The 12722-nt window shown below is 40.9% G+C and overlaps 1 long non-coding RNA gene across 2 annotated transcripts in view; it reads right to left on the bottom strand.

Moving 5' to 3' along the window:
• Positions 1 to 9546: 9546 nt before the first annotated feature.
• The window catches only part of LOC129658573 (uncharacterized), a 33759-nt gene continuing 30583 nt past the window's right edge, over positions 9547 to 12722 (bottom strand). For both annotated transcript variants that reach the window (XR_008717419.1, XR_008717418.1), the window contains exon 3: positions 9547 to 9803. This is a non-coding gene — a long non-coding RNA (uncharacterized LOC129658573). The remainder of the gene's footprint in view (positions 9804 to 12722) is intronic.

Genomic DNA, 12722 nt, shown 5'->3' on the forward strand with positions numbered 1-12722 from the left:
GTGGTTCACCCAGCTGGGGACTGGGAATATGACCCTTCCTTGATTCTTACCTTGAGTAGCACCCAGCAAAGTCCCACTTAGAGATGCCCTCTCTCTGAAATGGAAAAGCAGGGTTGTTTTACAGCTGAAAACACTTCTCTTCCATCCCATCTAGTCAAGTTGCAAATCTGTATTGCCCAGTGGATATCAAATCAAGTTTCAAGGTTAAGGCAACAGAGAAAGGAAGGAGGTACATGGGAAATCATTATCAAGATTGTATTTAAAAGAGAAAACCTCAGATCAAGGATGAAACACAGTCTCTTAGCTACATTTCTCACTGGTATTGGCTCAGTCTCGAGGTGCTGTGAGATTTAAATGTCATTTCAGTGAGTCTTGCAACTTGTGGTCAGATGCATTATAAATGTTCTAGATAACAGAATTTAATACATTTTTTCTTCTGCTCTAAAGGATAAATGGTTTTTTTTCCGATTGAAGACACTAACAAATAGGTAGCTTCCTAATCCACATCTTGACTTTTCAACTGATCACCTTTTAAATTATCCAGTTTAATGAGTTGACCAGTGTTTAGAGGAGTTAGTAGTGTCTGCGAAGAAATACAAGAAGAAGGAATCACACTTGGAGGCTGGAGGTTGGGGGATGGGAGGGAAGGGTCATCAGCAAATAGCAAGCTGAGGCTCAGAGAAGCTAAGCAAATTGACCAGATCAAACAGCTTATTCCTGATTCCTTTGTGACTCAATGTAGAAATGGTCAAAGGAGTATCATAAAACAAAAGGACATATGTATAGGATCCTCTCTTTATCTCCTTAGTACTCTGGCCACTGATAAACCTTGACTTGGCCATGAACCTGCCGATATTGGTGCAGAGCTGATGGGGCCACACAGTCCTGACCCGGGTGTCACATGCAAAGCAGGGAACTGGATACCATGTGTCATATCCCAATCTCCATATCCCAAAATCGAGGCCCCTGCATATGCAGCTGACCACGTCTGGCCAGCCCACTGACCAGCTCATACACCACAGCCCTCCAACGACACTCAGAGACTTTGCTGTCTAATAACACAGAGAAGTTCATGATGTTTGACTTTGAAGGACCTATCCTATTTCTCCCCACTCTTTACACCTCATCCCCCTACAGGCTGGACACAGGTTTTCTGGTTGGTGGTAAAACTTTTCCACTTAGCACTCAATCTTCAACTTCATAAACTATTTTCTCTTTACTTCCACCATCTCAACAACACCTGTAATCCACTGCTACCCCCAAGACCTAGAGGAAGGTGGTAGAAGGGCAGCACTTCTCTGTGGCCTTAATTGAATGCAAGCACCTACTGCCTTTAACAATCACCCCCCTTTCCAAATCAAGTCTCTTTCAACCCAAGCAAGCAGACTCCTCCCATAGAAACCCCCAGTGTCTTGTGCAGAGGTGTGAAATGTGCTCACTAGGGCTATTTTAGGCAGATTTAGGGCCATTTTTCCATCAGAGAGATAAAAGCACACTGCTATTAAGACACACCGCCATTAAAAACAACAACGGACTTTGATAATCTCTGCAGTAGTAAATGGAGCTACTACATTATATATTATTGCAGGAGATTTCATCCTGGCACTTGAAAATTTACTTTCAATTTTGGAATTTCTGGTAGCTGTATGTTCAAATCTTCATTTGAACTGAAAGACTGATGGTGATATACAGGGAAGACCATTACAACTTCAGCTACAGTTATTTATCTTCTTCATCTGAGTTTCTTTTAATCAAGTATCTGCTATTTTATCACTTTCTTTGCTACTAGTTGAGGAAATCATACATCTCATGCTTAACTGTTAATATATGCTATTTACATGTGACTTCTACCACTTCCAATATTGAATGAGTAATCACATATCACACCAAGATCAGCAAATGGACTTTTTCCTTATTTATATGTCCACTCCTCAGAAATTCCTTTTTTAAAAAACAGGACCATTTCCACTGAGTGGATACCTCAGAATAGGGAGACAGGTTGACAGCCTTTGATTCTGTGCTGTCTAGACACTTACAGACCAAGATGGGGCTTTCCCATGTCTTCCTCTGCCCTACTGAGAGTGGGCTTGCTCTGATGCAGAGAAGTCAAAACAACCTCAGTCTCTCTGCAGGTTACCTGTCTTTCCTTAAACTATATCTATTATTTCTGGATTTAGTTCTCTCACATCTCTGGCGAAAGGGAAGCACGTATAGGCTCACATAGGACTCAAAGCTGTAAAACTGAGATGCAAGTAAAAATGCCTACAATACCATTAATCTTTCTGTACTTGCAGCCAGAGTTTTTGGACCCGAAGAACTAATTTAAAATCCATTTGTCCTTCATGTTTGGACTATGAGTCTCCGGAGGCTTAATCAGAATGAAAAAGAATCAAATACCCCATCAACTGCAAGGCCTCTAGTACCCAGCTCATGCCTGTCGACCAGCAGGAGATTTAGATTTCCACGTATTCCCCAAAATTACCTCAGACGCAGAAAAGAAAGGGATATCACAAAATTCAGCCACAGCTACTAATGGAAGGAAGGTCATAGCAGGCTGATGAACTGTGTACAATTCTAAGAAAGACCAAATGGATACAATACTCTATTTAGCAGCCTGAGTCAGGGTCTCAGAGCAACTGGGTTGGGGTGGGCATGGTAAGGATGCTACCTACAAACAAGCCATCCCGCTGCAGGTAACAGGGAGGGCGGTGAGAGCGAAAATTAAGGACTTGATCACAGAGGGTCTATTTGCCCAAACCAAGCACGGACGGGGATACAAAACTGCCTTTTTCTTCATGGGCTGCATGAAACAAAAGACACCAAAACCGTTACTTTATTCCTCCACAGTCACAGTCACTTTCTCATAATAAGGTAGCCAAGGCAGAGCTGTTTCCAACCGCTTGTGGAATGTGTGGCCCCAGCCATCTCAATTTAAGGGAGGCCTCGAGCTACTGAACACGCAGCTGTTAATCTGCATGATTACTGAAGAACAGTAAAACCTTCAACCCCCCACCCCCACCCTGGGCCAGCATAGCAGGGGGCCAGGAAGCAGTCACCAACTGGATCACTGGGAAACTGTAGGAGAAAAAGGCCTGGCTGGGATCCGGATAGAAAGAGCAGTCCAGCAGCACACCGTTTTTTTATCTCTTCAACAAAATTCTTCCAGGACTAGGTTCTGGAGACATCAGGGAGGAAAGGGGAGCACCTCAGGAAAAGGCTCTGTAGAATCCTTGGGAGCTGCTAACAATGGGGAGGGATGTTCTGAACCAGTTCATTTTTAATAGGCCTTTGTGATTTTTCATGATCCATTAATTAAAGGAGAGAAATCAGAAAAAAAAAAAACACAAAACACTCTGTGTTCACCAACATAGGAGTCAGGTTGCCTTTTTATAGAAATGAAAAAGTAAACAAAAAGCAGTGTCTCCAACTAGCAGAGACTTGCTCATTCATTTACTAAATATTTATTGAGCATCAATGAATGAATCCCCTTAGATGGTAGGACTAGGATCCAGTGAAGGGTGAGATAGGTCATTGCCCACAAGGACCTGCAAAGTGGGTGAGGATGGAGGCCATGCTGTTAGGTAGAATGGGCAAGTATGAGATGGGGAGAGAGCATGAGGTGGACACCTAATCCAAATTTCGAGGGGCATCAGAGAAGGCTTGAGAGAGAGGAAAAGATGTGTAACTAGACACAGACAATACTGATAGCTACGGATGATTCAGAACAAATTAGTAAAAAGCTTCTTTCCAAGGAAACAATAGGTGTCCTAAAGGGGCAATCCCTTTGTCATTCCCCAATCTCATGCCCAGAATTGCTCTGGAATTTTATCCAGAAAATAAGGATGAAAGCACTTTTTCTTAGCCTTATAGTCTGAAGGGCTTAATTCCATTTCTTTTGGTGTCCTTGAATTCTAAGTTTTTCAAAGAGGTTCATTTGACTTGACTTCATATTGATAGTATCTTTTGATTAGTCTTTGTAAATTAACTTGAAAATTATTCAAAATAATGGAAAATCTTTTGTACACATTATACTGGGGACTTTTATAGCAGCTTCAAGAATAATAGTTGCTGAGTTTTTATCCAATGTGAACTGCTGAGTAGAAGTGTGTTGCCTGGAGGGAACAGGAGCAGAGAATAGGAAGGAAATGACTGCTAGTCTTGAAGACGTAGGACTTGAAAAAACTTCCTGAGGAAGTCTACACCCAAATTAGGTAGACAGTTTTGCCTTAGCGCAAGTAATAACCCCAGGCTTCTTAGGTGGCTCAGTGGTAAAGAATCCACCAGCCAAGTAGGAGACGCAGGAGATGTGAGTTTGATCCCTGGGTTGGGAAGATTCCCTGAAGAAGGAAATGGCAACCCACTCCAGTATTCTTGCCTGGGAAATCTTACACACAGAGGAGCCTGGTGGGCTTCAGTCCATGCAGTCACAAAAAGTCAGACAAATATTAACAACTAAACCATTTCTTAATCCCAGAAATGGGATTAAGTCCATCAGACTATAAGGCCAAGTCATAACCCAGGAGTCAAACAATGTAGAAATAGGCTCCTGATTGTGTTTATTGCTGAACTCGGGCTAATGGAAACAAAAATAGTTGGATGGTAAGACCTGGAGAAAAGTCTAAGAGCAGCTGGATTTATTTGGAGAGATAGAATAAAGGAATTATATCAAGTACAAAAAGAAAGTAGGTTATCAATAGGGATTTGTTTATTTAAAGCCAACGTGATATTGGAGTTACTCATGTCGATTCTAGAGTCACACCACTTAGGCTTAAAATCCCTGTGGTTAAACACTTTTTATTATTTCATACAAAGGCACAAATCAGACTTCCCAGTAGAAAAATTGACAATGTCGTGAACTTAAAATTCACGAAAAGTAAAGCAAATACTCAATAAAGATGAAAACATGTCCAACCTCACTATTGATCAAAGCAAATGAATTATTATAAACACAATGATCAATTTTTTTGCCTATAAAATGGTAAAGAAGGTTTGTGGCTGTGATATTACTAGATGCTGGTGAAGGTTTCAGGAGGGGGTAGAATCCCCCATCCTCACCCAGTGGGAGAGAAACTGGCATAATCTTTTTGGAAGTATACATTGAGAGGCTGACATGTGTCCCTACTCCTTACCCATCTCTAAGAGAGAACACTTCTCTAAGGACATATATCAGAGAGGTGACCAGGGATATATGCATATAGTTATTCAGAGCAGCATGATGTATAATAGTGAAAAGTTGGTAAAGTCTAAAAGATAGGGGAAAAATAAATTGTGGAACACCTGCCCAATGTGGAATGAAGCTGTCATAAAATTTTGTGAAGACCACTTAATAACATGAGGTGATAGTCACAATGTCATGAGGTGCTATTCAGAGTGAGTCATGGATTGAAAAGCAGGATATAAAACTGTACATACATAGGATTCAATTTTTATACATAAATATGCAAGAAAAATTTTCAGGCAAATATATTAAACGCTCACAGTTGTTATCTCTGAATGACCAATCCATGGGTGTGTGCATGCTTAGTCACTCCATCATGTCCGACTCTTCATGACCCCATGGACTGCAGCCCACTAGGTACCTCTGTCCATGGGATTTTTCAGGCAAGAAATACTGGAGTGTGTTGCCATCTCTTTCTCCAAATCCATGGGTAAATGTCATTAAAATTTTTTTTTCTAAAATGTTCTACAATTAATAAGTATATTATTAGGGAAAAAATTAACACATAAAATTTTTTCTGGTGGTAACTAGACTCAGGAAAGATAACATAGCTTGAGCTTGCTAACCCTAAGTCATCTTTGGAGGATTCAGTCTTCAACCATCCCTTCTCTCTGGGAATGGGAATAATTATTATAGCAACTGCTAATATTGAGCAATTACTATGAGCCAGGCATTATGTTAGGCACTTTATTTTCAATGTTGCATTTAATCCTGACAGGAGACCAATAAGGTAGTTACTAGAATTCTTCCCAATTTACATAAAATGAGACTAAGACATTGAGTCTTAAGTGATTCACCTAAGGCTGTTCAGGGATTAAAGCAGAATTCAACCAGGAGTGAGTCTAGCAAACCAAGACTGACTCTAGAGCAAAAACAATTTTATTGATGCAATCTCTGCTTCTCTTAAATCTTTCCCTATTTAAAACAGTTCTTAATATCCAAGCAACTTAGTTTTTCATATTCTGAGCTCTTTCAAAGAAAATGACTATTTAGATCTAAGAAGTATATACAGTAAATAGTGATAGAGAATTTGTTGTGACTTTGAAGAAGATAGTCACCAGAGCTGGCTACATGGCCTGAGACATGCACGGGCAGATAGGGATCACACTTAAAAGGGCTCCATGCTTGATTCAATGCTCTGATGTCACTGTCTTACAATTCTTAGTAATTTTCTAATGAGGAGTCCACATTTTCATTTTGCACAGGGCCTTGCAAATTATGTCACCAGTCCTGCCGGTCACATATGAGTAACTAAGTCTCAAGCTTCATTTAAAAGCATAGCATTTGGGGTTTAGAGTTCTGTTCTTTGCTTTTTATTACCTACATGGGCCAGATGCTTGTAGAGAAAGTACTTCCCCTTGTTTCTGTGACTCCTCCGATGGAAAGCATGCAAAGTACTAATCATTGTCTACCTGGCCTTCTTGTCCTCAGCATCTCCAATGAGTGCTGTTTGAAATACTGCTCTGTGAGTGTATGTTCCATGTATTGCAGGATCTGCTTCATGGGGTCCCAGTGTGTGTGACCTGGTCTGGTTTTATAGCTAACCAGTATTGTCAGCTTTCAGGGTGAGAGGCAGGTGCCCACTATAAGGAAGGTTCAGCATATCTGGAACACCAAGGAATCTTCCAGACCAAAAAATAAAAGCTTCATAGTACGTACTGTTAAATAAGGTAATTCTCAGGGAGAATAGATAGGATTGTGTTCATTACATGGCCCTACTATCTTGAATGGAATAGTGGCTGGGACAGTAGTTTGGTAGAAGAAAAACACATTGCTTATAAACTAATTTTCAGCACATTTGGGAGTATTTTGGGCTGCCACACACCACTTCAGGAGAAACAATGAACTCTCATCTACCTTTCCTCAGAACTGTATAGGATTCCATATGACTAACTTCCTTGTTTGCTTTCCCTTTTAAAATGAGGTTCAGCATAGAATTAAGTTTGGGCCTCTGAGGGAGTAGATGCTTCTGCCAAACCAATGGGTTTCCTACCTAAGAGGGGTGTACAATCATTGTGCCAGTGAGAAGTCCAAGGTCTTGACATGTGCAAGCAGAAACCATGAGGGATAACAGGGAAATAAAATAAGGAAACACATAAGAGACAGTGACAAACAGAATTTAGTATTTAGTCAGTCCCTCTGACCAAATAAAATAACCTCTTTTTGCTGCCTTGGACCATGACAAACACAGATTTTCTCAAATCTGTTGATTACCAGAATCGCTTTAACTGCCGAGGAATTCTGTTGACTGTCTACTCACAGCCCTTGTTCCATCGCTGATGGAGAATGTCCTGTGCTTCAATCCTGGAAAAGGAAAAGGGTTTATGGAAGTTTCTAGGGAAGTTCTAGCTTGCTTTCATGAAAGAGCAATGAGGGAATCAGACCCTCCTGCCTGCTGGAAGTGAACTAGGGAGCTTGCTGCCCCCACTGCTACTGACCACCATTATGCAGCCCTGAGGAAAGCCAGCCAGAAGCCAAAGTCAGAACCCAGAAGAGCCCCAAGGAGAAAGGACTGCAGAGAAATAGAGTCGAACTTTGGATGGAACCGAGCCTGAAGCCCACCCTCTCCGGCCTTCCCAATATACGAGCCAATGTAGCTCCGTATTGTTTAAGCTTGAGTTGGCCTATCTATTGCTTGTAGCTGAAAGCACAAAATGACCCTTCGAACTAGAGCCAATCTGGGATTTGGAGGAATTGAGCACCAGTTGTTCAGTCGCTCAGTCATGTCCAACTCTTTGTGACCCCATGGATTGTAGCATGCCAGGCTTCCCTGTCCTTCACCATTTCCCAGAGCTTGCTCAAACTCATGTCCATTGAGTTGGTGATGCCATCCAACCATTTCATCCTCTGTCATCCCCTTCTTCTTCTGCCTTCAATCTTTCCCAGCATCAGGGTCTTTTCTAAGGAGTCAGCTCTTCGCATCAGGTGGCCAAAGTATTGGAGCTTCAGCTTCAGCACCAGTCCTTCCAATAAGTATTTAGGGTTGATTTCCTTTAGGATTGACTGGTTTGATCTCTTTGCAGTCCAAGGGACTCTCAAGAGTCTTCTCCAACACGACAGTTCAAAAGCATCAGTTCTTCAGCACTCAGCTTTCTTTATGGTCCAACTGTCACATCCATATATGACTACTGGAAAAACCATAGCTTTGATTATACGGACCTTTGTTGGCAAAGTAATGTCTCTGCTTTTTAATATGCTATCTAGGTTTGTCATTGCTTTTCTTCCAAGGAGCAGGTGCCTTTCCAACCTAATTATTTACTATACAAATTATTTTGTGCAAATCCCAAGTTCCCCAACCTCAGTTTTCTCATTTAGTAAAATTGCACATCTTTGAAACATGTCATTGTTGTATACATACGTGAGCTCTTACTCTTTAAGATGCTGTGTGTGTGCTAAGTCGCTTCAGTCATAACTGACACTTTGTGACCCCATGGACTGTAGCCCACCAGGCTACAGGATTCTCCATGGGATTCTCCAGGCAAGAATACTGGAGTGGGTTGCCATGCCCTCTTCCAGGGGATCTTCCTGACCCAGAGATCAAACCCACATCTTTTATGTCTCCTGCATTGGCAGGTGGTTTTTTGTTTGTTTGTTTTTTTACCACTGCTACTGCTAAGTCACTTCAGTCGTTTCCGACTCTGTGTGACCCCATAGACGGCAGCCCACCAGGCTCCCCTGTCCCTGGGATTCTCCAGGCAAGAACACTGGAGTGGGTTGCCATTTCCTTCTCCAGTGCATGAAAGTGAAGAGTGAAAGTAAAGTTGCTCAGTCATGTCTGACTCTTAGCGACCCCATGGACTGCAGCCTACCGGGCTCCTCCATCCATGGGATTTTCCAGGCAAGAGTACTGGAGTGGGGTGCCATTGCCTTCTCCAAACTAGTTCCACCTGGAAAGCCCTAGTTTTAAGATAGGTAAGTTTATAATGTGTTCACTTTCATTTTAGATACACGTATATAAATAGTTCTTGAATCGTGTTTGTCATCACTCCATGCCTCTGCTTTTGTCTTTCTTTTAACCCCTTGTTGTTGTTATTGTTGTGTTAGTTGCTCAGTTATGTCCAACCCTTTGTGACCCCATGGACTGTAGCTCACCAGAATCCTCTGTCCATGGAATTCTCCAGGCAAGAATACTGGAGTGGATAGCCATTCACAATACTTTAGTTTGAGTTTCCCTATTTTTTTCTGCTTCCCCTTCATCAGTTGTACTTAGCATCTCATAGATGTGTAGGAGACAGTGACAGAGTTGTCATTTTTTCTCCTCATTCAGCATTTCCCCAAAATACCATGCAAAAGAATACAGTACATTCTTTTTTAAAAATATTTATTTATTTACGTCTGTGTTGGGCCTTCCTTGCTATTCAGACTTTTCTCTAGTTGCAGTGAGCAGGGGCTACCCTCTAGTTTTGGTGCGCAGACTTCTCATTGCAGTGGTTTCTCTTGTTGTGGAGCCTGGCTTTAGGGAGAGAGGGCTTCAGTGGCTTCAGCTCCCCAGCTCTAGAGCACAGACTCAATAGTTGTGGTGCACAGGCTTAGTTGTTCAGCTGCATGTGGAATCTTCCCTGGCCAGGGATCAAACCCATGTCTCCTGCATTGAAAGGAGGATTCTTTACCACTGAGTCACCAGGGAAGTCCTACAGTGCATTATTTAAAGTATCTCATTGAAACCCAACCCTCACGCCCGTTCTGTGCATAGAACAGAAATCTGAGATGCAGTACTGAAGTAACTTTTTGGGGGGCAGAAAGAAATTTGTCTAATTCCAGAACAGCCCAAGTCTGTGGTATACTTATCCTCCTAGAAGGTAAATGAAATTGTCAAAGACATGTAATGGATTGGTAGAATTTTAAATGGAAATTGTGTGTGTTTTCAGAAATGCACTCACTTGTGATCATTCACTGCAGAGGGAAATTAAACTGAAGTGAGGAAAAGAAAAATCTAGTCTGTGAAAAATACACAAATGCAAAGCAAAGACCCATCAAGAATCTGGGAGACCCACTGGTCAATTAAGTACCATGTAAAGATTTCCAATTTTCTTGTAGTAAATTATTTATTTAGCTCTTGCACACCATCAATATATTTTACAAGTTTAATACCCAAATTATAGCTGGCCCACCCATTTATGGCCCCATAAATGAGTCCTGACTTACCAATGTGAATTCTTGTTCCTGGCAGTGTCAAATTTAGATTGGATTTGGATCTATTGCTTTTATCCTTATCAGACATTTCGAGGCTGATATTTTATTGCTATATTTAAAATGGAAAGTGCTTTAAAATAGACTTGGGAGGGAGCACAACTGATTCCTGCCCCGATATGTCATTTCCTGACTTAACATCCTACTATAATCTAGGTTAAGGGGTTGGAAGTCCACATAGAATCCTTCTCTACTGAAGATTTCCCCCACACAGAGAATTTTCCTGGAGGAAAGTGAGTGATTATAAAACGAACGACTTTAATCTTAAGTAAGAGTAGCTGGAGCTTTCAGTAGTAAAACTGACGGGCAATTTCCATGCCTATATACTTTCTAAGTCAAATGAATAATAAAGAATATAAATGAAACACATCTAGCCATTTCTTAAGTGTTAAAGTGTATATGGCACTGAATTGCCAAGGCTTGTTTTTCAAGGGCTGAATTTTGTAAAATATGTAGAACCAACCAATAAATTAACGGCAGAATAGAAGAGTAACAAATCAAACCTAGGCAACAGCTTCCACTCACAGTTATAAAAAGTATTATAGCTCTGAGATGAGAAACTCCATGGTTACAAATATGAAAACAAATGCAAGAGATGACTGATGGTGCCTCAAATTATAATAATATCAGATGGTGGTTTTAGGCCTTTGAAAAAAAAAGTTACCCAAACGACTTTTTTTTTTAACCTTTTTACATTTACAATACTTTTTTTTTAAATTTACTTGGCTACTGTTCTTTTAAAATACTTTTTATAGAAAGTTTTTTAGTGGCCTGTAATATAAACTTGAATATGAGGTTCACGAGAACCAGACTAGCTCTGTTGAAGGAAGAGGGACATGAGTTCTCAGCCCTTGTAGTAGCCCTGAGAGACAACAAGTGCAAGACACTCCTTGGAGCTTATGTTCTCACTTGAAAAATGAGCCCATCTCATAGAAACAGAGTGGGGAAAATGCTTTAGAGGAGAAACATGCTATTTGGTATGAAGAGAAATTATTGAGAAAAAAGAAGGAAGCTTTGAAGAGCTCAGAGTCATTTTTAAAAATCTGTAGCTTTAAAGGTTTACAGTTCCAGCCACAGCCCTCCAGCCCCAACACTGCCCCTGCACACCTTCCTTCAGGCCAGCCACACAAATTAAAATGTGGCATTCCTTGTGCAAAAATGGGATCGAACTGAGCCTCCTGCATTGGTAGGCAGATTCTTTACCACTGAGCCACCAGGGAAGCCCCTTACACCCTGTGCAATAGAGCAGATTTCAGTGAGTGTTCACTGTTGCCAAATTTTAAAAGTTGGATGGCAATGAATAAATGTTTTCATTTATTGTATTACCTGGGCAGAACTTTAGTGGGAGAAGGCAAGTTACTTTTTAAAAACCATGGACTAGAAATTTAAAAATATTTTTTATGCACAATGCTACTTTATGTGAGTAGCGAAAGAGTTCACCTTTGAAGAAATAGCAGGTTTTGGATGAAACCCATGCATTTCCATATTCCATGCAACCTGGTGCTTAAATCTAGAGAGGAAAAAATGACTAGGCTGTGGAAGCATAAGGAATAGGAGTGAGTATATTAAGATTTCTTAAATATTCCTGGAACATAGGCAGGTATTTGGAAACTCTTTTTACTCACTGAAGAATGATGCCTGAGGGATAAAAAGACCTTTTTCCATTTTTTGCTATTTTCCTCATTTCCCTTTCTCTTCCCAGCCTAGCATTCCTAGAGTTCCCAGGTTTATAAAATATTTAATGAAAAAACAAGACCACATAGCTGCTCTTGTTGGTCCATGATCTTTTTTTCTTATTTTGCACCTATATAGAAATATTTTCAGTTCAACTGTAAAAATTAGTAACTGTCTGAGTTAGGAGAGGGAAAGGTAGATGATATCTTCTGCTTTTTGAAGCTTCAGAATGCCACCTTCACAGAGCCTGCTAACCAAACCCCTTCCCTGGGAGATGTGAGATCAAAAGATTGAACTTCCAAGTTCCCCGCAGATTTAAGCACCAAACTCTCAGGGAGTGAATCATTCTTGCAGAGAGTCCAGTTTTCTTCAGCACTTTACAGATTCAGTATGCTGGATGGAGCACAAGGGCATCCTTCTGCAGAGGTTAGGAAACTCAGGCCATCCTTTATCACATTGATAACTTGGTGGCAGCTGGGGAGTACATTCCTCACTTTGTTCATAATCCCCATGAATTAACCCTTGAATGTGGCTAAACTCCAACTCAAATCATTTTATTAGGCCCTATTTATGTCTTTCCTGGAAATCTATATGAACATCATTCTTCCCTCCTGGCTGGTAGGCAGCCTGTTGTGCTCTG

The sequence above is a fragment of the Bubalus kerabau genome, chromosome 8 (assembly GCF_029407905.1).
Source record: "Bubalus kerabau isolate K-KA32 ecotype Philippines breed swamp buffalo chromosome 8, PCC_UOA_SB_1v2, whole genome shotgun sequence".
Taxonomy (NCBI): domain Eukaryota; kingdom Metazoa; phylum Chordata; class Mammalia; order Artiodactyla; family Bovidae; genus Bubalus; species Bubalus kerabau.